This window comes from Argopecten irradians, chromosome 6 (assembly GCF_041381155.1).
Source record: "Argopecten irradians isolate NY chromosome 6, Ai_NY, whole genome shotgun sequence".
In the NCBI taxonomy this organism is placed as follows: domain Eukaryota; kingdom Metazoa; phylum Mollusca; class Bivalvia; order Pectinida; family Pectinidae; genus Argopecten; species Argopecten irradians.
The window spans coordinates 42,570,697-42,594,869 of NC_091139.1; the positions used below are offsets into that span (position 1 = coordinate 42,570,697).

General features: G+C 37.7%; 1 protein-coding gene across 6 annotated transcripts in view; it reads right to left on the reverse strand.

Annotated features, from left to right (window-relative positions):
- Positions 1-23,808, reverse strand: part of LOC138325959 (uncharacterized) — a 45,468-nt gene extending 21,660 nt beyond the window's left edge. For 2 of the 6 annotated variants that reach the window (XM_069271993.1, XM_069271985.1), the window contains exon 1: positions 16,059-16,263. The gene's annotated coding sequence lies outside the window, so the exon portion shown is untranslated. Of the gene's footprint in view, positions 1-16,058; positions 16,264-22,704; positions 22,840-23,526; positions 23,651-23,685 lie in introns of those variants that run through there. The other 4 variants (XM_069271989.1, XM_069271987.1, XM_069271992.1 and 1 more) reach the window with 4 other exon arrangements.
- Between the last annotated feature and the right edge of the window lie 365 nt (positions 23,809-24,173).

Below are 24,173 nucleotides of genomic sequence, written 5' to 3' on the forward strand. Positions count from 1 at the left end.
AAACAAACTTACATGTAATATCACAAATGGCTTGAACAATGAAAATGTTTTATGCACAATAATCCACATAACATAGATAGCATAGACAAATGCGTGTAAAAGTGAGCGTCACGTGTGCATTATTGGTGATTTGCTTTCTGTATTAAACAAATTATTTAAAGTGTAGCATAACTTATGGGACATCCTGTACCTACATAGCCTGACTAACATTATAAATATCCCGGGTCTATGCCAATCACACGGGTATAGTCCATGACAAGACATGATGATAGGACCCTACTTATAAAAATATCTTATCTCTGCAGAGACAAGATAATGTAGACTACTTTCATTCCAAATGCATATTGAAAACTCTCAATATTTTACTTGTAATGTATTTGATAATAATTCTATCCAGTAATGTCCATCAAAAGAGAAAAATAAGTTAATTGCTAGTTTATATGATTCTAAATGGTGAGAATCAATTATGATGTTAACACTTGTTCTGTAAGGTAAATAGACAACAAGTCTATAACAGAAGGATGAACTTATGTTCACATAGGAATACAGTGCTCCAGGCACAAGTGGGTCTATCAAGTCCATCATCATTGATGCTTTGTGCGTGTTTTGTCTTTGGGTTCTACATCAAGTGACTCAATTCTGATAATGGAATATTTACTAGTCTCAGAATTTGTTTGGCATTAGTAAATTTAGCAGGTAGTCTTAGTCGTTTCCGTACTTATTATATATTCAAAGGTAATTTAAAGGTGATAAAAACAGAACGGACATGGAAAATGAGATAATACGCTAGAAACATTTGTAATGCCTATCTGAACATATACCAGTTTGATATTTACTTATATTTTGTCTCTAAATAGTAAAATTAATGAAAGCAATTTTCACATCTTTTCGACGACAGATTTTTTTCTATGACTTACCTCCCTTGAGTTCCGATGAGTTGTGACGTCATCTGAGACAATCAACTACCGGAAGCCGGTGTGCCGATCGCGGAACTGTCAACATGCATGTGTATTTTAGCCACATGTCTTAGTACTTACGGAAATACACACGGAGAAAAATATGTTATATTTCGACTTATTGGGTAGCGTGATTTATCCCCTACATAATGACACATTATTGACGTCATAACCTATGAAATGACGTCACTACATGTAAATAATGATGTCATTAATGTCGCGGGTACATATGTCATGTGGCTTATGGTGTGCCAGGGGTTAAACCACGAATGAATAAGTAGTTCTTTCCTATTCAGTCCACCCTGGAGTAATACGACTGTGCATGTATGTAATTTATAGTTTACACATAAAATTAACCGAGGAGTTTTGATATACATAGAATCTACTGGTAATTTTATGTGCGAAATAAGATCGTAGCGAAAATTGGGCCCACCTCTTTAGACCTACGTTTTAATAGAAAAATCATCTGTTACAAACATACGGAGACATGAAAAATACATGCAGATTAAAAGAAAAAAAATCCAATAATCTATAAGTTGTGTCTTTTTGCCCCCCATTTTCGTCGACTGAAATGTTCTCAAAATGCGCATTAAAAATAAAAGAGGTCCTTCTGCACATTTTTCATACTTCATTTTAGGGATTTTCATATTTATTTTGGGTTACACAACAATGTGCCGGTGGTATGAAACCGGTATGTTCAGATCTAGTCCGCTAAACCTGCCTATATTATTAGTTTTTTTTTAATTTATTTATTTTTTGCCTAATATATAGGGAAAAACAACAACTAATAATATAGGCAGGTTTAGCGGACTAGTTCAAATCGAGCAGGGTTGCATAATGATATGACGACATTCACAGTTATCATTATTTAATTGCAGGAATTTAAATTTGAAAAAATTACCATGTTAAGAACGCTCTAAAGTCATCAAAATACATCGTAAAACTCATCTCAGCAATCGTAAATACATTTAGTAATATTTTTCCTTCTCGGGGGAGACCTTAGGACCCCCAAAAAACAAAATCTCTCGCCTTAAGCCCTTGCAAAATCATCATCGGTCTCCCCCGAACCCTCAAAACACCACAATGCTTGCAAATTTGGCCAATTTTAGTACTCATTAATATCCTGTTATATTCTACATAGTACACTTGCGTATATATATGTAGAATGCGAATTTTACCGATTTTTTTATTTAGACCCCTAGATCGTCTCATAATGGTCAATAGGCTATCTAGTGTGCTGTGGTCTGTGCGTATACTTTTAAAATTTACTAAGGTCGACAGGTTTCTTATTTCCAAAACTCCGCACGGTTAGAAAATATAATGAAGCGGTCTTGTAAATGATTTGTGTTTTATAAGAAATATATGTTGTTTCATGGTCCTGTGTTAGTTGAACTATTACATGTGTATCTTGTCCACGAGTACATGTATTAGGTCATTGTATCTAGTATCTGTGTTTTGTGTCCCGTCTTTTTTTATCGGCCGTGCGTGTATTGTTACTACTGTACATGTTATTCTATTTCGTACACATCAGTAAAACTCATTATAGAACTTTAAGAAAATAAATAAGTCTAGCCCTTTCTGTGCGGTGTTCTGAAGGATTAAGCTTCAAATAGGAAATATAGAGGTGTGCAGTACGTACATAAGGCGGGATAGGGGCACGTTTATCGCGGTATGATAGGGTTTTGGATAGGGTATGAAGGGTGGCGTTTTTTTTTTTTTTTTTTTATAAATATGCATTATATGTACATGTATGTGCATGTAGCATGTAGTCTCATTGTAATTTGGGTCCATTTTCTTGTAAAGTCATATTTCTTCTTGTTGGTTTAACTTTAAAGTCTATGTTTTGAGTTTTAAGTTACAGACAAAAGTCAAGCGCAACCCCCTTGAACCTGAGTCAGTGACACACATGTACACGGTGTCAAATGGCTTTTAAAGATGCTCCATCGCCGACAGAGCATAAATGATATTCATCATTTGAACAATAATTGGGGTTTAATCGTGTATATATATGTCTAATTAACACAAACAATAATATAGAATAATTTATTTTGCCTTTAGTGCATGCGCAATCAGTACATCATTCCATATAGGATATAGTAACACGGATTTTTTTTCGCGATGCAATTAATTATATTTCATGTTTTTAACTTGAAGTAAAATTAGAAGCTCACAAACTGTTCAATGGTGGTAATGGTGTATAGTAAGTAACTTTTGTAACTGAAGAAAAATACTAAATCGTCTGCTCCTGTTTTTGATAGTTAAAATTTACCATTTGTCAGCGGTGGAGCATCTTTAAACTGAACATAACAATTTTATAGCCCAGAATATGACGATAAGAATGAGTAAGCTATCGTTTTTTATTATATCATTGTATGTTATAGATTATATATTGTATACGGATTCATTTCCACTATTCAATATAGCAACTACACGTAGCGCGACTGTTTTAAATATCTATAATCGCCAATACCGCAACACTGCCCCATTGAGTTTCCCGGCTCTTGTCACAGCTGTTGGTCTCAGATGACGTCACGAATCTACGGCCACCTGGTGATATCAGGGGCGATAAGCGATGCGATTGTTCTAGACAAGGGTCGTTGTGGACTTCGTTTCAAGCACATTTTATGGAAATTACGTCAAATACAACCTGTATTTTTTGTTGGAAATCATAAAGTGCACCACAATAAACAAATATCAACACAAAAATAGCATATTTAAAATCTGTTTTTATCACCTTTAATCAATTTTTAATTTATGAATATTCACATGACTGCAAATACCGATATCAAATATGCTGTAAAACCACTAGGGTTTGTAACATAGATCAATAATACATTGGCTTTGAATCCTGCTTATATCGTTCAGTCCTGTGTACTTAAAGTCAACAGACTAGTCGACAAATCTAAAGCGAGCAATTTTATCTTCGTTAGCACATTTGCTTGAGAAAATCAATTCTCGCTTAGCACTTTAGAATGTATTAATTGCAACTTTTATAGACATAATTGTATACAAATACCCGTGTAATTGATCTAAATTTTCGTGTCATCTAGCTACATGGTTTCAATAATACTTGATTAGACATGTTAAAATACGGTAGCAATCATTGAAATGTTTTCTGATATGCCTAAGTCCTAAAACGTTCACTGTTGTAGTTAATCAATAGGGAGCTGCGGCAGTGAAGTGTTTGCAATGACTGACACTGTATAACGCAAGGTCGACTTCTACATGTGGTGGTTGGTAGAACATAAGCGTAAGTTTACATCTGGAACCTCCGACGTTCCTACTCCACAACAAACCATGGCGCTATGACATTAAACACCAAACGATCCTAATTTATGGTTGATATATTGAAGAGGTTTGTTTTGTTTGATTCATTTGCCGCTTTATTGACGGCCAGGGACATTTAAAGACATGTCAGCTTTAGATGGGGGGAGCTTGGATACCCCGATAAAAAACACCGCCCAACGGTCATTACCTGGCAACTATCCCATATGGTATTCAAACTTGTGACCAAAAGGTAAAAGACTTATGGTAATAAATAGAGGCATCTTAACCACTCGACCAACGTATTCCCAATTGAACAGGGAAATTAATTTATGATAATGTTTGACAACGTATGAATATTAATTTCGAATAGCAATCAACCTATATTTTTGGATAGATTATGTGACAAACATAGCATACAGGAAACGTTTGATGATTCATATATAATGAACGGTAACTCTGTGATTAAATCGATAGATGCTGACATCAGTTTACTACTATTTACCTGATATATCAGGTGAGAGACGAAAATAACCATCAATACCATATCAGCTTTCAATACAGTATTCAACATTGTCGTCCAATGTTGAATGCATGTCACAAACATTGTATAAACCTTTTGTTAAACATTGTAACAAGCAGATAACATGTCCAACAAACAGTGTTGAAAACAAAATAGGTTTTTGCGCATCTATTACAGTAATCAACACTGGCCTCAGGCTTTAAGCTCTGAAAGGTAAATTATTTTATCGAATGATCCAAGCATGTTTTATTTCGACGACATGATCAGAAACCCTTATTATCGTAAACATTTTTTTAACAAAAAGGTGTTTTTTCAATAGATTTGTTTTTTCTGTTACGCATGAAAATGAACCATAACACATAATGTATACTTTGTTAAGTGTTAACGATGAAACATCCGCTTGTCAAAATTCCGAATCAAAAACGAAAAAGAACGTTTTAAAAATTGTTTGTTTTAATATGGGATCTCAATAAAAGTGGTTAAAAGGATAGATGTGCCTGTTGGATGTCACGGCCTCTAAAATCGATTATTTTTAATTCTCTGCAGCGAGGACAAGATGATGAGGAAAATATAGACATATTTTTATAGATAGTGTTATATATGCACAGCAAGTAAAGATTGGCATCAAACAAATAGTATAGGGTTCCACCGTCACCCGAAAATACCTAGGGAAGCAAATGTATACCGCTATTTGTTTTTATTTCAGCACACTATGGGGTAGCATTATAATTTACCGAAATAAATTACAGGTGATTTGGGGTTTATTTAGGCTTCTTTAATAAATACTCCGTCATTTGCTATTGAAAGAAAATTTTAGGAGTGTAAGATTGCTTCAAAATCTAAGCGCCTCAAACTTTAGAGTATGAGTCCGCGTGAAGCTATCTGTACTTATATAAAAATTGTATCATTGTTGCTAATGCATTTGTATTCTCTGGTGACTTGACCACGATTCTTCGTACACAATGTACGTGTAATGTTAACATTCTCTGTAATTGACAATCTATCAGGCTAGCACATGAATACAGGTTTACCTAGTAAATAGTAATTTTGTTGACGGGGTGACGTGAGGAGGTTATATTGCAGGGGTACCCATGTACTACAGCCTCATACAACAAGAGTGTATTATATGGGATAAACCAGTATTACACCCGAGGTATAAGGAAAAACGGGTTACCACAGGAATCAAGTTTTACAAAGTACAGAAAGTACGGATCGGTGATTACCTTATTGAAGATATGATTCCATTATTAACGGTTATGACATGGTAATGGACGCCAGGTGTGTGCTATAATCCCTATCTATTATATGGCATCTCTGACTGATTGAACATTAACAAGATAAATAAGAAATAATCCTCTTTCCAGAATTGAAGTAGTTTAAAACCTTTCAGCTGTTAGTTTACTGCTCTTATCTATAGGTTTAGAGGCACTCGAACAATTTTCGAGCATTTTATTTCGGGTGATAAATTGGAATAGTTAAAGGTGAGAATGGCTGGCAGATTAATCGTATCATATATGTATTAGCGATCAAATCTTTTAAACAGTATTATTCCAAATATTTTATTTTAGTTATAGTAACTATCACGATTACATTTTCATGAATACTCTTTTCTTTGAACAATGATTGTTTCATCAATGTATATGAAGAACTCAACTTCGCTAGCCAAGGGTATTAGTCCGATTCTCTTTCTAAGAGAATCAGACTTAATACCCTTTCCTAGCGCAGTTGATAAAGAACTATGCTTTTTATTTTCAGAGATGAATCTAAACCGTCCCATCAGTTATAACATTCTAGCAATAATGCGTGTTTACGAGACATGTACCTCAATTCCTAAACCCATATAATCAATAGAGATTTTTTTAATTACATTAATCTGCATTTATATTGTTTGGTTTTATTTTGCTTGTTTTCCTATTAAGATCAAATACAATTCATTCTTCCAAAGTTATCAATCGTGATATGAATGTTCAAAGATCACGTTGATTTCAAGAGAATGGGTATCAGCATAAAACAGAGCTATATGTTAAATAACCATAAAGAAGGATGAGATAATACTGGTAGCTTTAGTCAAAACGAGTATATATTTCTGCAATAATAAATATATTTATCTCTCTCTCTTTACATACACATTTTTGCATTTAATACGATGATTGCAGTGTAGGAGATGTCTTGCAGAGACCTGTCCGGGACATAGAAGAAGGAGATGTCAAGCAGACACCTGTCTGGGACAGGGAAATAGGAGATGTCCAGCAGACACCTGTCCGGGACAGGGAAGATAGGAGATGTCCAGCAGACACCTGTCCGGGACAGGGAAGTAGGAAGATGTCCAGCAGACCCCTGTCCGGGACAGGAAAGTAGGAGATGTCCAGCAGACACCTGTCCGGGACAGGGAAGTAGGTGATGTCCAGCAGACACCCGTCCGGGACAGGAATGTAGGAGATGTCCAGCAGACACCTGTCCGGGACAGGAAAGTAGGAGATGTCCAGCAGACACCCGTCCGGGACAGGAATGTAGGAGATGTCCAGCAGACACCTGTCCGGGACAGGAAAGTAGGAGATGTCCAGCAGACACCTGTCCGGGACAGGGAAGTAGGAGATGTCCAGCAGACACTTGTCCGTTACAGGGAAGTAGGAGTTGTCCAGTAGACACCTGTCCGGGACAGGGAAGAAGGAAATGTCCAGCAGACACCTGTATGGGACAGGGAAGTAGGAGATGTCCAGCAGACACCTGTCCGGGACAGGGAAGTAGGAGATGTCCAGCAGACACTTGTCCGGGACAGGAAAGTTGGACATGTCCAGTAGACAACTGTCCGGGACAGGAAAGTAGGAGATGACCAGCAGACACCTGTCCGGGACAGGGAAGTAGGAGTTGTCCAGCAGACACCTGTCCGGGACAGGCAAGTAGGAGATGTCCAGCAGACACCTGTCCGGGACAGACAAGTAGGAGATGTCCAGCAGACACCTGTCCGGGACAAACAAGTAGGAGATGTCCAGCAGACACCTGTCCGGGACAAACAAGTAGGAGATGTCCAGCAGACACTTGTCCGTTACAGGGAAGTAGGAGTTGTCCAGCAGACACCTGTCCGGGACAAACAAGTAGGAGATGTCCAGCAGACACCTGTCCGGGACAAACAAGTAGGAGATGACCAGCAGACACCTGTGTGGGACAGGGAAGTAGGAGATGTCCATCAGACACCTGTCCGGGACAGGCAAGTAGGAGATGTCCAGCAGACACCTGTCCGGGACAGACAAGTAGGAGATGTCCAGCAGACACCTGTCCGGGACAAACAAGTAGGAGATGTCCAGCAGACACTTGTCCGTTACAGGGAAGTAGGAGTTGTCCAGCAGACACCTGTGTGGGACAGGGAAGTAGGAGATGTCCATCAGACACCTGTCCGGGACAGGGAAGTAGGAGATGTCCAGCAGACACCTGTCCGGGACAGGCAAGTAGGAGATGTCCAGCAGACACCTGTCCGGGACAGACAAGTAGGAGATGTCCAGCAGACACTTGTCCGTTACAGGAAAGTAGGAGATGTCCAGTAGACACCTGTCCGGAACAGGGAAGTAGGAGATGTCCGGTAGACACCTGTCCGGAACAGGGAAGTAGGAGATGTCCGGTAGACACCTGTCCGGGACAGGGAAGTAGGAGATGTCCAGCAGACACCTACGCGGGACAGGGGAGTAGGAGATGTCCAGTAGACACCTGTCCGGGACAGAGAAGTAGGAGATGTCCAGCAGACACTTGTCTGGGACAGGGAAGTAGGGGTTGTCCAGCAGACACCTGTCCGGGACAGGGAAGTAGGAGATGTCCAGCAGACACCTGTCCGGGACAGGGAAGTAGGAGTTGTCCAGCAGGCACCTGTCCGGGACAGGAAAGTAGGAGATGACCAGCAGACACCTGTCCGGGACAGGGAAGTAGGAGTTGTCCAGCAGACAATTGTCTGGGACAGGGAAGTAGGGGTTGTCCAGCAGACACCTGTCCGGGACAGAGAAGTAGGAGATGTCCAGCAGACAATTGTCTGGGACAGGAAAGTAGGAGATGTCCAGCAGACACCTGTCCGGGACAGGGAAGAAGGTGATGTCCAGCAGACACCCGTCCGGGACAGGAATGTAGGAGAGATGTCCAGCAGACACCTGTCCGGGACAGGCAAGTAGGAGATGTCCAGCAGACACTTGTCCGTTACAGGGAAGTAGGAGTTGTCCAGTAGACACCTGTCCGGGACAGGGAAGTAGGAAATGTCCAGCAGACACCTGTATGGGACAGGGAAGTAGGAGATGTCCAGTAGACACCTGTCCGGAACAGGGAAGTAGGAGATGTCCAGCAGACACCTGTCCAGGACAGGAAAGTAGGACATGTCCAGTAGACAACTGTCCGGGACAGGGAAGTAGGAGATGTCCAGCAGACACCTGTCCGGGACAGGGAAGTAGGAGTTGTCCAGTAGACACCTGTGTGGGACAGGGAAGTAGGAGATGTCCATCAGACACCTGTCCGGGACAGGCAAGTAGGAGATGTCCAGCAGACACCTGTCCGGGACAGACAAGTAGGAGATGTCCAGCAGACACCTGTCCGGGACAAACAAGTAGGAGATGTCCAGCAGACACCTGTCCGGGACAGGAAAGTAGGACATGTCCAGCAGACACCTGTGTGGGACAGGGAAGTAGGAGATGTCCATCAGACACCTGTCCGGGACAGACAAGTAGGAGATGTCCATCAGACACCTGTCCGGGACAGACAAGTAGGAGATGTCCATCAGACACCTGTATGGGACAGGGAAGTAGGAGATGTCCAGCAGACACCTGTCCGGGACAGGGAAGTAGGAGTTGTCCAGTAGACACCTGTGTGGGACAGGGAAGTAGGAGATGTCCAGCAGACACCTGTCCGGGACAGGGAAGTAGGAGATGTCCAGCAGACACCTGTCCGGGACAGGGAAGTAGGAGATGTCCAGCAGACACCTGTCCGGGACAGGAAAGTAGGACATGTCCAGCAGACACCTGTGTGGGACAGGGAAGTAGGAGATGTCCAGCAGACACCTGTCCGGGACAGGGAAGTAGGAAATGTCCAGCAGACACCTGTCCGGGACAGGGAAGTAGGAGATGTCCAGCAGACACCTGTCCGGGACAGGGAAGTAGGAAATGTCCAGCAGACACCTGTGTGGGACAGGGAAGTAGGAGATGTCCAGCAGACACCTGTCCGGGACAGGCAAGTAGGAGATGTCCAGCAGACACCTGTCCGGGACAGACAAGTAGGAGATGTCCAGCAGACACTTGTCCGGGACAGGGAAGTAGAGGTTGTCCAGCAGACACCTGTCCGGGACAGGGAAGTAGGAGATGTCCAGCAGACACCTGTCCGGGACAGGGAAGTAGGACATGTCCAGTAGACACCTGTGTGGGACAGGGAAGTAGGAGATGTCCAGCAGACAATTGTCTGGGACAGGGAAGTAGGGGTTGTCCAGCAGACACCTGTCCGGGACAGGGAAGTAGGAGTTGTCCAGTAGACACCTGTGTGGGACAGGAAAGTAGGAGATGACCAGCAGACACCTGTCCGGGACAGGCAAGTAGGAGATGTCCAGCAGACACCTGTGTGGGACAGGGAAGTAGGAGATGTCCATCAGACACCTGTCCGGGACAGGGAAGTAGGAGATGTCCAGCAGACACCTGTCCGGGACAGGCAAGTAGGAGATGTCCAGCAGACACCTGTCCGGGACAAACAAGTAGGAGATGTCCAGCAGACACTTGTCCGTTACAGGGAAGTAGGAGTTGTCCAGCAGACACCTGTCCGGGACAGGGAAGTAGGAAATGTCCAGCAGACACCTGTCCAGGACAGGAAAGTAGGACATGTCCAATAAACACCTGTCCGGGACAGGAAAGTAGGAGATGACCAGCAGACACCTGTCCGGGACAGGGAAGTAGGAGATGTCCAGTAGACACCTGTCCGGGACAGGGAAGTAGGAGATGTCCAGTAGACACCTGTCCGGGACAGGGAAGTAGGAGATGTCCAGCAGACACCTGTCCGGGACAGGGGAGTAGGAGATGTCCAGTAGACACCTGTCCGGGACAGAGAAGTAGGAGATGTCCAGCAGACAATTGTCTGGGACAGGGAAGTAGGGGTTGTCCAGCAGACACCTGTCCGGGACAGAGAAGTAGGAGATGTCCAGCAGACACTTGTCTGGGACAGGGAAGTAGGAGTTGTCCAGCAGACACCTGTCCGGGACAGGAAAGTAGGAGATGTCCAGCAGACCCCTGTCCGGGACAGGGAAGTAGGAGATGTCCAGCAGACACCTGTCCGGGACAGGAAAGTAGGAAATGTCCAGCAGACACCTATCCGGGACATTGAAGTAGGAGATGTCCAGCAGACACCTGTCCGGAACAGGTACGCGTGTCTCGTAGGGAGATAAGATACAAAGGGAAGTGACAAGATTAGTTTGTGATCTTCAGGTATGTCATCTTTATCTCTACAGAGTTTACATATAATAGATTAGCTTTCATTTGTCATTTGTCTCTCTTAGACGCAACTTTAGTCTTACCAAATCTCCCTTAGATCAGACATCTGTTTTCATGCTCGTGTGGCAGTGAGTGATCGTTTGATTGAAATCTTTAAAATACGTACTTAAGACATAAACCGACGTTAAAAGGATTGAACCGACATAGATTGGTATCTATCCTAGAGTTATGGTACATCCGCGTTCTCATGTCCCTTAGATCCACTTGTATAATCATCAACCACGGGGATTTATGAAATACTGGATGCTAATATCAGCTTTAATAATCCCCCTTTCTATCACAAGAAAAACTGTTAATAGTGAACCAAATTTTTGTCATCAGAAATCGCGAATAAAAACTGTTTTTATCAGCAGAAATAGTGAACCAAAATATATATCGTATGATATCCTTAGAAGCATTGTACTTGAGGTCATTGTCATCGATTGTTCAGTACGACTGAAGCATCACAAACCCGCGCAAACCAACCGATAGAAAGTTTAATTAACCGTAGAGCGTAGTTACCCGACATATTATTTGACTATTATGTGTTTGTTTGGGTTAACATATTAGCAACAAGCTCGTTCAGTGATAATGTCATATGGCAATCATGTCCATAAATGATGAAAACATTCGTGTCAGTATCTGGACGTTCAAGTATAGTTCCATCGAGGTGGATTTGAGAAAGGCAAATTTACAATAAAGTGACAACAGGATATCGGAAAATAAAACATCACTTAATAATTTAGTTTTGATTTCACTAAATTCGCGAACTCCCCAAATTCGTGCAATTTCATGAACTACTATTATACATATTGCATCTCTTGACGTGATCACATGATTGATGATTTCAAAGGGTTCGCGAAAAATAATCCCCGCCAATAAGTTTCTCACAATAAATCTTTTTCTATTTTTTTTTACATCCGCGAATAGCCATACAGTACATAATGTACTATCAAACGGTCACCTGGTTATTCTAGAGTAGACACACGCTTACTAGAAATGATAAAATAAGAAATTACATAGGCCGAAAGTACATCAGAATTGTCCATAAACACCATACGATAATTGGAAACGATAAAGCAGCCATTATACTGGCAAAAGGTCATCAACGCTCTCCAACATTGGTTCCTTAGGTTTATTCAAATAATAAATGCCCAATAATTGCGCAAATGTAAAATGAAACAGGAAGCTGGTCTTCAGTGGTTTAAAGTAGCCATTGTCTGTATTTTAAATCTATTTGATTACTGGCCATGTACAGTGTTAACAAATAGATATACGTCATGGAATTCTATCTTGAAATTGTATATTGACACTCCACTGTTACAATGATGTAATGATTTTTTTGTTTTGTTGGTGTTTTTTTTTTTTTTTTTTTTTTTTATTTGTCTATAATATATGAAAAATTTGTTTAGCGTTGACGTGTATAATTTTATATGAATTCTTAACACACTATTTAATGCCCCAGTCGTTTGCTTATTGTTATGAATATTCCTAAAATATTGATATATTATAACTGTCACACTTTGGATATTTTCTGGAGAAATAATTTTAATCAGAAACATAATGTTTGTCAAACTTAAACAGATAACACTGAAACCAACCTTACACACAAAAAAATCTCAATTAATAAAGAATAATTCCAGTTTAAAACTTACAGGCAATACATTTCTAAATTACACGTGTTTGATACGTTAAACACCAGTCTACCACCTAAACTATTGTTCTGCTCTATAGAACATAAATTTACACGTGTTGCCTGATTGATCTCGTTAATATAAATGCCTCTATAATAGTAGGCTATGGGTCTGGATTTCTATAGGCCCAGACAGGTATGGTTAATGTTAATTGTTGTCTGTGCAATTCCACAACCATTATTACAAAGTTAATAATATTTTACATTGTATGTGACAGTACAGTTTCTCTTCACCACAAGATATCCTGTCATTCTGTTGTTCATAGTAAATAGAGCACCTGGTGTACAATTGTTATAAAAATGTATTTCTGTGTTCACATGGGTAACAGTGACGGGCCAGTTTTAAAGAAGAACAACAAAACTTAAAACCAAGTTTTATTAAATTAGTTTGAATTAACTAAGTTTAAGTGTAATAGTTCATATACAATGTTTGAATGGTTGTTTTCACCGTAAGCAACCACATAATGCTTACTGGTTCATACTTAGATAATAGTGTTAAAGTGAAACATTTAATGTTGATTTTACACAGCTTCCTAAATATTAGTATCGTTTTCTAATGCAATTCGGACATCTCTGTTCATGTTCTAGTACAGATATAGGCATGACTTCCGCTCCATATAAAAATAGGGTCATTTTTCATATTTGACTTTATCTTTAAATGCAAATCTATACGAATAAAGCAGATGGAAAGGGTAGACATTAATTTATTTTTTGAAGGTTCGCTACGCCAATCATGGAGATATTTAGATTTCAAGTGACATAGAAAATACATGGTTAGTATCTTACAATACAAGGTTTATTTTGGTGCTCGAAAAGCCTCGGCATCTCGGTTTTCCTAAGTCTCACACCAATATAGTAAGAAACTAAACGTGTATTCTGTTTATCCTGCAACCGTTATGAGATTCAAAACGAAATCGAATTGTCTATTTTTTTTACTTGGTTTTGCTCGAAGTGAGTCGATTCTTTGATGTGCAGGAAAGAAATTATTCACTAAACTGAATAGAAATATACAGTACTCCTTTTTACTACTAACCGTGAAATACAGGTACTGAATGGCATTAAGTTAAAATGTATCTTATTGTTTTACTCGCAGACACCAAGATCTGTTCATTTTTTCCCTATGTTTTCTTCTTAATGATACAGTATCGGAGTAAAACACATCCTATAGTTTTTCTCGTTATCATCAATTTTTAAAGGCTGAATACATGGATCAATAATTCTGAATATTACAAACCATACCAGTTAACCTATTGCTACTTTACTGAACGCATGACCTAACTCTGAACTGGCTTAGGCGATTCATTCTTTACTTGGTACTCAGTACACTTCGGGGCCTAATCACGTGTTTCTTAATGAACGGCTACTCTCGTGACAAACTACAAAGACTAACTACTGTGTATATGATTATCCGTATTTTTAATCACAGCAGTGAAATTTTAAATTACTTTTAAATGTAACTGTATAATTACAAATGTCAGACTAACTGCTACATGATAACTCTACTTATTACAATATTTTCTATAATCACGGAGAGAATGTAAACACACAAACACGATAATTGAAAATATGTGGACGTGTGTAAATAAATGAAGCCTTATATATAGAAATGCTACATCAACCCTGAATGGTCGTCAAATCAGATATCGGGGACACCTGGACCCTTTCTTCAGTTCTTAAAAGACTTGACATATTGACATAGTACTCAACTCTGACATTAATAGGTAAGGGTAAATTTACCTTTCATTTTAAAACGTCTATAAACGTGTTTTAAATTATTTATATTACATAGATTTACGACAGCTGGTTACGTTATATCTGTGTGATGTTGTTTGTATTAATCTTAGTATTCTGTTTAGTTATAGGTCAATGTGTCAGAATATACGTGGTCGTCCCCAAAAGCAGCTTTTTTTCATACCACAATTAAATGATAAGGATGATTGGTTAGTAATATTTGTATCAAATAGTTTAGATTAGTTTCCCTAAATTTTCAAGACTTGCTTATTCGAACCTCACAAAGGCTGTGGTAGTAGTTTTATTTATTTATTTATTTATTTATTTTATTTTTCTATTGATCATTATCTATTTTTTTATTTTTTTTTTTTTTGAGGGGGGTTCTCGATACAATGTTTTTTTAAAAGTGGATATACATATAATTAATGAACAAAAACACTGTTTAATTCATACCACATCTTGATAAGTGTACATTATATCGAGGAATATTGGCTTTACTTGGTTCCGGGGTTTTATCGTGGGGACATATCTAGATATCTGTCAGGCTTGGATTATCTACCTGTGCTTATCAGATTAGTAGCCATGATATAATATATAACACAAGGAATCCATTCTGTAATTCTACGTAACTTGCAGTACAATACCGATAAGTTGTAAACGTATAACCATATCAGACAAACATAAGGTATTGGCGTATTGGTCCACAAACAATGATATCAAACTTTTAGGAGAAAAGAAATTGTCAGACATTTATACATTGCTGTATTGCACATATTTACAGATACGTGTATCAAAATAGTTGCGGTCAGTCACAAAAGTAATTTAAGACATAAAGTATATGTTAGTTATGCATATTTTCGTAATTCTATGAAGAAATCAGAAAGTATAAAATGGTTTCACTATGAAAAAACCTTGTGCTTAGATCTCGTAAGGTAAAAAAAATGCAGCTGAAGCAATATTGAGCTTCTTGAACCTGGATAATGAATGACTCGTGTTTTTCTGACAAATTTTTACCTAGTGAATTGTATTATTTTGAAAACTGAGAGGTTTCTGTACAAATATTGAAAACTGCTAATTTGTGGTGATGTTATGTCTCCAAATTATATGTTTACGATTGCAAATGTTCTTGATGTGATATATCTTGAAATTATAATATGTGACACCATAGACAATAAATAAAAATTGTGGAAAGGCGGTTCGGGGACCTCAGGTATTGACGATTACACTGAGAAGGTGAGAAGTACATATACTTTCAGTAATACGAAGTGAGTTCACTGAAAACATATGTTCAAACTTGTATAACCAAGGTATCAGCTCAATCATCTACATTAACGTTACATCCGCCTTATGGAGTACGTGACCACACCATTAACTTCACAACAGGTTACCTTTATAAACTAAATAACACTTACCGGTGCGTACCAACGTTTTCACAAAAACTAGATCCGTGAAGCGTAGGAAATCTCACATGGTCAACATATGTCCGGAGATCGACCCAGACCGTTTATTATGGACACATTTCCTCGGACACTCCACAGTGAACAGGAATGTATAGGGGGACCTACATACACAATCAATTTACCTAGCCAATTGTTATGGCAGGTAACGCATGACGTTTCCAACAAAGACTGGCTCTATTGTGAAGTCGGCGGATTTGGATTAAAACCCGCTACGTAAAATAACAGACTTCATTTACTATATTGGTATTAAAGTAAATGGTATTGTTCATAGTAAGGGAGTCGGGAATTATAGAGCTATTTAATATGGCCCTACGGTTTTAGCGGGGGTCTGTAAGGGTGTAAGTCTGGTAGTATACACAGGTCACGTAATAGTTGGGGTTTGGTAACTATTGTTTAAGATTATATATAATCTTAAAGTTATACAACGTACCTGGATAGATTTTGCTCACCTGAAAATTTCTACTTTAGGCGTAATTAATCAATAATGATATCTTATCGATCGGTATATGATTTAAATGTGACCTTACAAGGGTATCACCGATAAATCAATGTATGTATATATAAATTTCAATACGTCACTGCATGTGATGATATATTCCTCAACGAACTGAAATACCTAATATAGTTTGATCTAATATTTAATGCCTGTGCATTCTTTACCATGTAATACACAAACTATAGTTCTGGTTACCTCATAACAGCACTGAATATTATCCTGGTATATATATAGTGGCTTAAAGTACATACTGTATAGTATTCTAGTATAGTGGCCTAAAGCAGATAGAGAGAATTCAACGTGTACACAGTATCTTTATATCAATAGGCTCCCTATAATCGTTTAAGGACTTTTCCTTTTTATTAAAACATTTTGACTGAACTTTATATTTTGGCTTTGGCACAAAGTATAACTAAATATTGTTTTTCGGGTTTTGCGGATATACCGTAGCATAAGAGATGTGTTTACGTGTCCAAGTAAACAGATATGAAGACGGAGAGTTTTACAATAGAAATACCATGATACACGTCTATAGTTGTAGATGTCGTCTGATAGGCTTGTTACTAGCAGAATGTGATTCTGTAAAATATCTCAAAGCTAAATAAACAAAAACATATGAATACTTTATATCAAAATAAACGGGAAAAAACGTAAATAAAACTTTAATCGATTAAATTGCAATATCATTAACGTGTTCTGAAATCCTAACATACACGTATCAAAATTTATCTAAATGTACTTAAGTGTCGAGCACGTGAGGTACTGTTGGACACCTTTTCAAATCAATAATAGAGCTAGAAAATAGACATACTGAGTTATATTAACAATAGATGTCATTATATTATCACGGTGTAACAAATGTTACCAAAACTTGGTGTCTTTGTTACAAGCGTTGCGTGCTTAATGGAAGCCTTCTATTATGTACAAAACGAAATAACTAGTTCAAAACCAAGTCATGCATCCCAAAACTTCTATTCGGTAATTATCATTACCTTACGTATTGTTCATTATATCGTTTGTTCATTATATATAACTCCACAGAGAGAAGATTACAATTTGTTGTTGAAAAGTACCAGCCAAAACAAAGTTCTAAAAGGGAAATGACGCTAATCACTCATGGATTTATAAAGAAGGCTATGGTATGGTTATCTTTGGCATTCGAGTCTGAATGAAATGTATTCAGCAATTAGAATTGGCTTTTTGAAGTATCTACTTGGAGACAAATTGGACAGCCATACACATACCATTGACAGTGCTTCTTAAGGCAGTAAATTATTAAATATGTCTAAAGTGATTAAGTAATGAACATATTGAAATCCAATATCGATCATGTTATATCTGAGATAATATCACATTATCTACTCATTAATATTAGTATCATATACAGAGAAATTTTAATATAATGAATTAATGTATTCCACGAAAGTCTAAATTATCCTCATCGTAGAGTTTTATATCATCGGCTTTAAGTCCATGTAAAAATGATAACGGCAAAATAATTCGGTATTACTCCACATATGAAATTATATTGCCTTTACATAAAGAAATGCTTTGATAATATTGTAAACGTATAAGTTAATGACATAATTATAGCATTCGTTTACTACCATCAGATAATGTGCACGCACAAATATTCATGTTTCTTTACAAATTCCGCTGGCTCAGTCCGGTTATTGACTGTTGGTATTATGTCACACTTTACTTAGAAATAAACAATCTGTTGTAACAAGAGGAGAATATTTTCATTCAAAACTTAAAATGCTAGTAATCGTTCTACCTTTGTAAATATTAAAATCAATCGACATTCTGTGCCTCTCACAGCACTACTACACAAAAACGTTACTATTTGTCGTTGCTTGTTGCTGTTATAAAAGAAGTGTTTAAAGGCCCACTACCTTTCCGGAGCAAAATTTAAAGGTTTCTAAAAACATAAATAACAAAAGAAAATATATAAACTGTATCGATGGTCTAAGATGAGGTTACAACATGAAGTTTATGCAAGATGTCCTGTGTAATATACCTGATAACAGTTGGGTTTCATTTCGCTGTTTTGCCTTCTGGCGCAGTGATGATCAACTACCGCGCGGTATTTAGGAAGACGGCGGGAAACATAACAGAAATATGTGTATATTTAATATACGCATATTTCTGTCACACGCATCGTTTGGATAGCACTACAAAAGATATGGAAATACTAGTATGGAAAAACAAATTCGTGTACTTCATTATCATTCAGTTTAGACGTTTGTTTCTGTAAATTAGCATATCTCAGGGGCGTAGGAAGCGGGGGGCAGAGGGGGGCAACTGCCCCCCGTTCCCCAGGACGGGGGGCAAACATGTCTTTTTGCCCCCCTCCTCCCATTTTCGCCGACTGAAATTTTCTGAAAAAGCTTATTTGAAAGAAAAAAAGGTCCTCCTGCACATTTTTCGTACTTCATTCTAGAAAATTTTCCGCTGCGCGGCGCATTTCCTAAAGGGTTCAAGCACATAATGTCAAACCTTAATTGTAAAAATTCAATACACACAAACTAGACTAAAAATGTCCATCAAGGGATTCTATGTACTATTAAAAAAATGTCTCTTAAAAGATCAATTTGTTTATATGTCTTAGCGAGACAATTAATTCATTTTTTTTCTGTTACACAACAATGTGCCGATGGTGTGAAGCCGGTATATTCAGATCGAGTAGGGTTCCATAATGTTATGACGACACAATTATCATTTCTAAATGCAGGTAGCTTTAAATCGAAAAATTACCATGTTAAGAACGCTTTATAATCATTAAACTTTATCGTAAAACTCATCTCAGCCATTCTAAATCGTAATTTTTTCCCGGCGGACCCCCCTAACACTAAATTCTCGCGCCTTTGGGCGCTCGCAAATTCATCAAAATGCATCGTAAAACTCATCTAAGCCATTCTAAATTGTAATTTTTTTCCGGGGGAGACCCCCGGACCCCCCAAACACCAAATTCTCGCGCCTTTGGGCGCTCGCAAATTCATCAAAATGCATCGTTGACTCATCTAAGCCATTCTAAATTGTAATTTTTTCCCGGGGGAGACCCCCGGACCCCCCAAACACTAAATTTCTCGCACTTTCGGGCGATCGCAAAATCATCAAAATACATAAAACTCATCCCGGGGGTCACCCTCAGACCCCTAATAAAACACCAAAATCTTGCGCCTTCGACGCTCACACGCTAATTTGGCCAATTTGCGTATTCGTTAATTTCCTTTTAGAGACCCCACTGTCTATAAATGTGTACAAGGATTAAATTTAGTGATATATGAAAAATGTACATAAAGCATATAAAATATATGGTGGGGAGTTGAATTAATCTCCTCCTGTAGGTGTGGCGGGGGAGGGGGGGGGGGTTCAAAATATTGAGGACCTTTGCCCTCCCATGACGTTTCATCTTCCTACGCCACTGTATCTTCGCTCACAAAAGTACCAAACCTGTAGTTTCTATTGGTTTTGGTGTTACTAGGCTTAATGTGGTGTCATAATTGATTTATATAGTACTGATGTTTACAGAGTGTTAAATGGATAATGGGTTTACTACTTTCACACTTAAAGTGTAAAACAAGGGGTCAATGATAAAGTAAATACTGAACACATCAGAATGCAATAACTGGGAAATGATCGACATTCAGGTACACATTCAAATGGACAAGGAATGTGTACCTTGAAGTTTGGGTAGGCTATAACCGACATTTAAGATTTATGTAGAAACAAAGTGTGTCTAGGTACATTTCGTTTACGTCCAGCCATGAGATTTCAACAAACGTAAATGCGTTGTTCATGTAACTAATATTAGAGATCATATTAAGAGACCCGCATTTTCAAATAGAGACGATTGTCATTGGCCTAAATTCAAGTCAATATCAACTTCTGGTTGTTTTTTTAAGCATTGATGTCACTATGTTTTTAACTTCATAGTGTTATAAAATAAATGTGTTTGCAAACTGTGTGAATGCGCAAATGTAATTTATTTCATAACCCGATGAAGTTAAAAACTAGTTACATCAATGTTTAAAATTAATTTTTCAGACTACTTGATAACATAAAATACTTTTAAACATACGATTCCATTGATTTTCCAATGGATATTTTTTTCTAAATCAATACGAACGTCGACGTCTCTATTGTGACGTCATTATTACGTCGGGTTTTCTTAGAGTTTTTCTTCATAGTATATGAAGAAAAACAATCTGCCAATCAGAGAGTTGTATTTAGTATGAAATTTGATAAAAAAAATATTCTAAAATGTTTAGTGCATGTTCTGCAAAAAAAAGTAAAATAAACGAGTACCACTATGATAAAAGAGTGACATAGCCCTATAATCTCTCAAACAATGGCAGATAGATTGTATATCTGTGAGGACTCCAGAAAAAAGGACACAAAAGTAGGTCAGTGTACGCTGGAGGAACAAGTATTAAAAACACATATTCCCTACTTCATGGACAAGGTCAGCCATAAACATCTTCAAATCCGGGTCATAATATAAAGATTAGGTTCTAGAATTGCTACTTAGATAAGACATAAGCACAATTTACAGATACTAAAAAGAGTTTTACTTATAAAGAATGAGAAAACGGACATATGGAAAGTCGAGTTAATTCCGGTTTGTCAGAAAACCTTATTGTGGAAGTTTTTTCCAATAGGGTTCATTGTAATTAGGTAGACGAGTTATGTTGGGCGTGTAAGACTATGTCGTAAGATATGGGAAACTATATTAAAGAGTTCTGTTGGGAAAAATACATGCCTGTTCGCTAATTTTGCGTGATATTTCCGTTAGTATTATAACTTCGTAAGTAACAAAATAGTGAAACAGTACCAGGAACTGCGTTTTCATTAGCAGTGCTACATCAGTAGGATTATATGTAGGAAGATATAGGATTCGTAAGTGCTACAATAATGGTTAACTGTACATCGTGCCAAATCATTGTGAATGACTGATATCGTGATACACTGAATATCGTTATTTCTTTTAAAACATTTTGTTTTAACTGAAAACATTTTTTCAGACCTTTATTTAAACTGTGGTTCATTTAAAATCGTCATAGAAATTTCCCAAACGACACCATAGTGTATTACTGTTAGTACTACATTTGTATTTTTCGCCATTGTTTTCCTTGATTACAAGGCTGTTTAGATTCTTAAAGCATTTAAATATCATTAAGTTCCTTCAATGCTATTACCTCCATACTGTCCATTGCTGATATCACGATCTCTATAATCACAGACTTTCTCATTTTCCATTTTAATGCTGCATTATCACACGGTCTTTACACCAATGATCTACCACAATAAATGTATGTTTGTATGCTATAAGTAGATACCTGACTCTGCTGTATACATACATTTAATGCACTAACGTTAACCTTCACTTGTCAAGGTAACAGTGGCATTGGCGGCGTCAATGATATATTTTAGATTTCCACGTCAATAAAGTATGAAATTAATATTTTATTCATTGATCTATGAACGCTTTTCCATCAATATCATGTGTCTATGGAAGCCATGTCGGTTAATAACAAACAACTCATACATTCATACTACATATGATCATAGCCCAAGAAAGAGAAGCTAATTGCAAATTGTTTAATTCTCATTATTGTATTTTATTAATAGAAATGTTAAAAGGTACTTCAATTTTGCAAAATTAACTTTTGAACAAAAAATTATCAATTTTAGAACTATACAAATGAAATGTACGTTGATTTTTCATCGTCAAAAGCCAATGTATCGCTAGCCGCTGAGGTTGATTTCGGCAGTAAATATTTAATCATATATTACCTACAAAGAATTTCTTTCTCCTGGATCTATAACTGTTCTGTGTAAAGCACGGTTACAAGTCTACCACACGACCGCAAAGTGTTTTTCTTCAGGCATTCTAGATTTCGCACCGACAACTTCTGTGCTTTCGACCAAATCAAGAAGTGTAATTAATAGAAGTAGATGTAACGTTTCCTAAATGAGAAGAAATGTATGTATTGATTTGGCATTTTTGGGAGAAACAAGACTCCACAACATAATTTCACTTAGTAAACAGAGAATGATATCCTCTATTCTACTGCTGATTTATTATAGATTACTTACGGTTCTGGGAGGTTCTATATGAAGCCAGTATCACAATTAATCACATCCAAACTTCTGACTGCAAAGTGTAATCCCCTGTCCAATGTGCACTTGTTGTAAGAAAGCCAGAATGTGTAACCCCCTGCCCAATGTGCACTTGTAGTAAAAGAGCCAGAATTTCGGGTAAATGTTTAATGTTTTGTTTGACAATGTACACACCACATACGTGCGTGTATTGGGTATGGAGTCTTATCTTGTCAGAACGTTGATCTTGCACATTACTGTTATTGATAAAGGGAATGTACACAGTGAAGTATGGTAACCAACAGTTCCAGACCGCTTGTGTGTTTAATACTAAATAATACAATAGATAAGAGAGTGCTGAAGTAATTCATGGTACACATTAAATGCTATGTAAATTATAATGTCATAACATGTGTGCAGCACAAAATTCCTATACTATATATAAAAGCTTTTTGAACAACGACGTGCAAACTAATGATTAGAAAAATAGTTATACGCAGGCCTAAGTATACCTAACAAATGTATATTGTTAGAATTTTCTTTAAATATCCCTATCATGCTATATCGAGCACGTGTTTCTACCCGAACCCGCATCTGGGCTTACAGGTTAAGTATAAAGTTTCATGATAGATTTTCAAAGGTAATTTGCCTCGGTTGTCGGACTTATAAATGATTAACAAGTTACTATTTGGTCTGAAGAATTCACATCCTCCGACATTCTCACATTTATTATAAACGAATGCCATGACTAATTCCACACGACACTTTTAAACTGTAATTCTATCTTCAATAACAGAATGTGATTAAGATAACACTCACCTGTTGGCTAATATTATTCTGACTATGTAGACCTATAGGTTGACCATAAAGGACTTCCTGGTAGATAGAAACACAATCGATAACTCTTGGTACTATAGACAGGGTGGGTTACGTGGATCCGGACTATTATCTACGTATGTTTGTATTAGGGACACTCACCTTCACTGAAACACTGGGTGTGAATCATTAATGATGGCACTATCTTACTGTTGTTCCCTAGATACCGTAGCAGCAGCCTCAGGTGTAGTGCGGTACAAACAAATAACAAAGCTTAATTCATAGTCTAAACACACATAAAGTTAGAATAACAATAAGGGTAATTTGTTTATATTTTTGTTAATATCGGAACATACAATGGCTTCATCAAAGTGTGACGTTTTATGAGAAAAAAGGGGACAGATTACAATATTGGTGCATGCACGTGATTTGGTAATGTATAATGACAATTTAAATGTCCAAACATAAACATTCTATGAATATCAAGTAGATATGGCGACATTTAATCCTTAATTGTAAGTTTTGCAATATATATTACAATGTACTGACTAAACTAAATAAAAAATATCTTAGGTTTGGGAAAACTTTAAGGTCGACAACTCGTACTAAAGAAATCATCACTTGTGCATTTAATGGAGAAGAATCGGTTA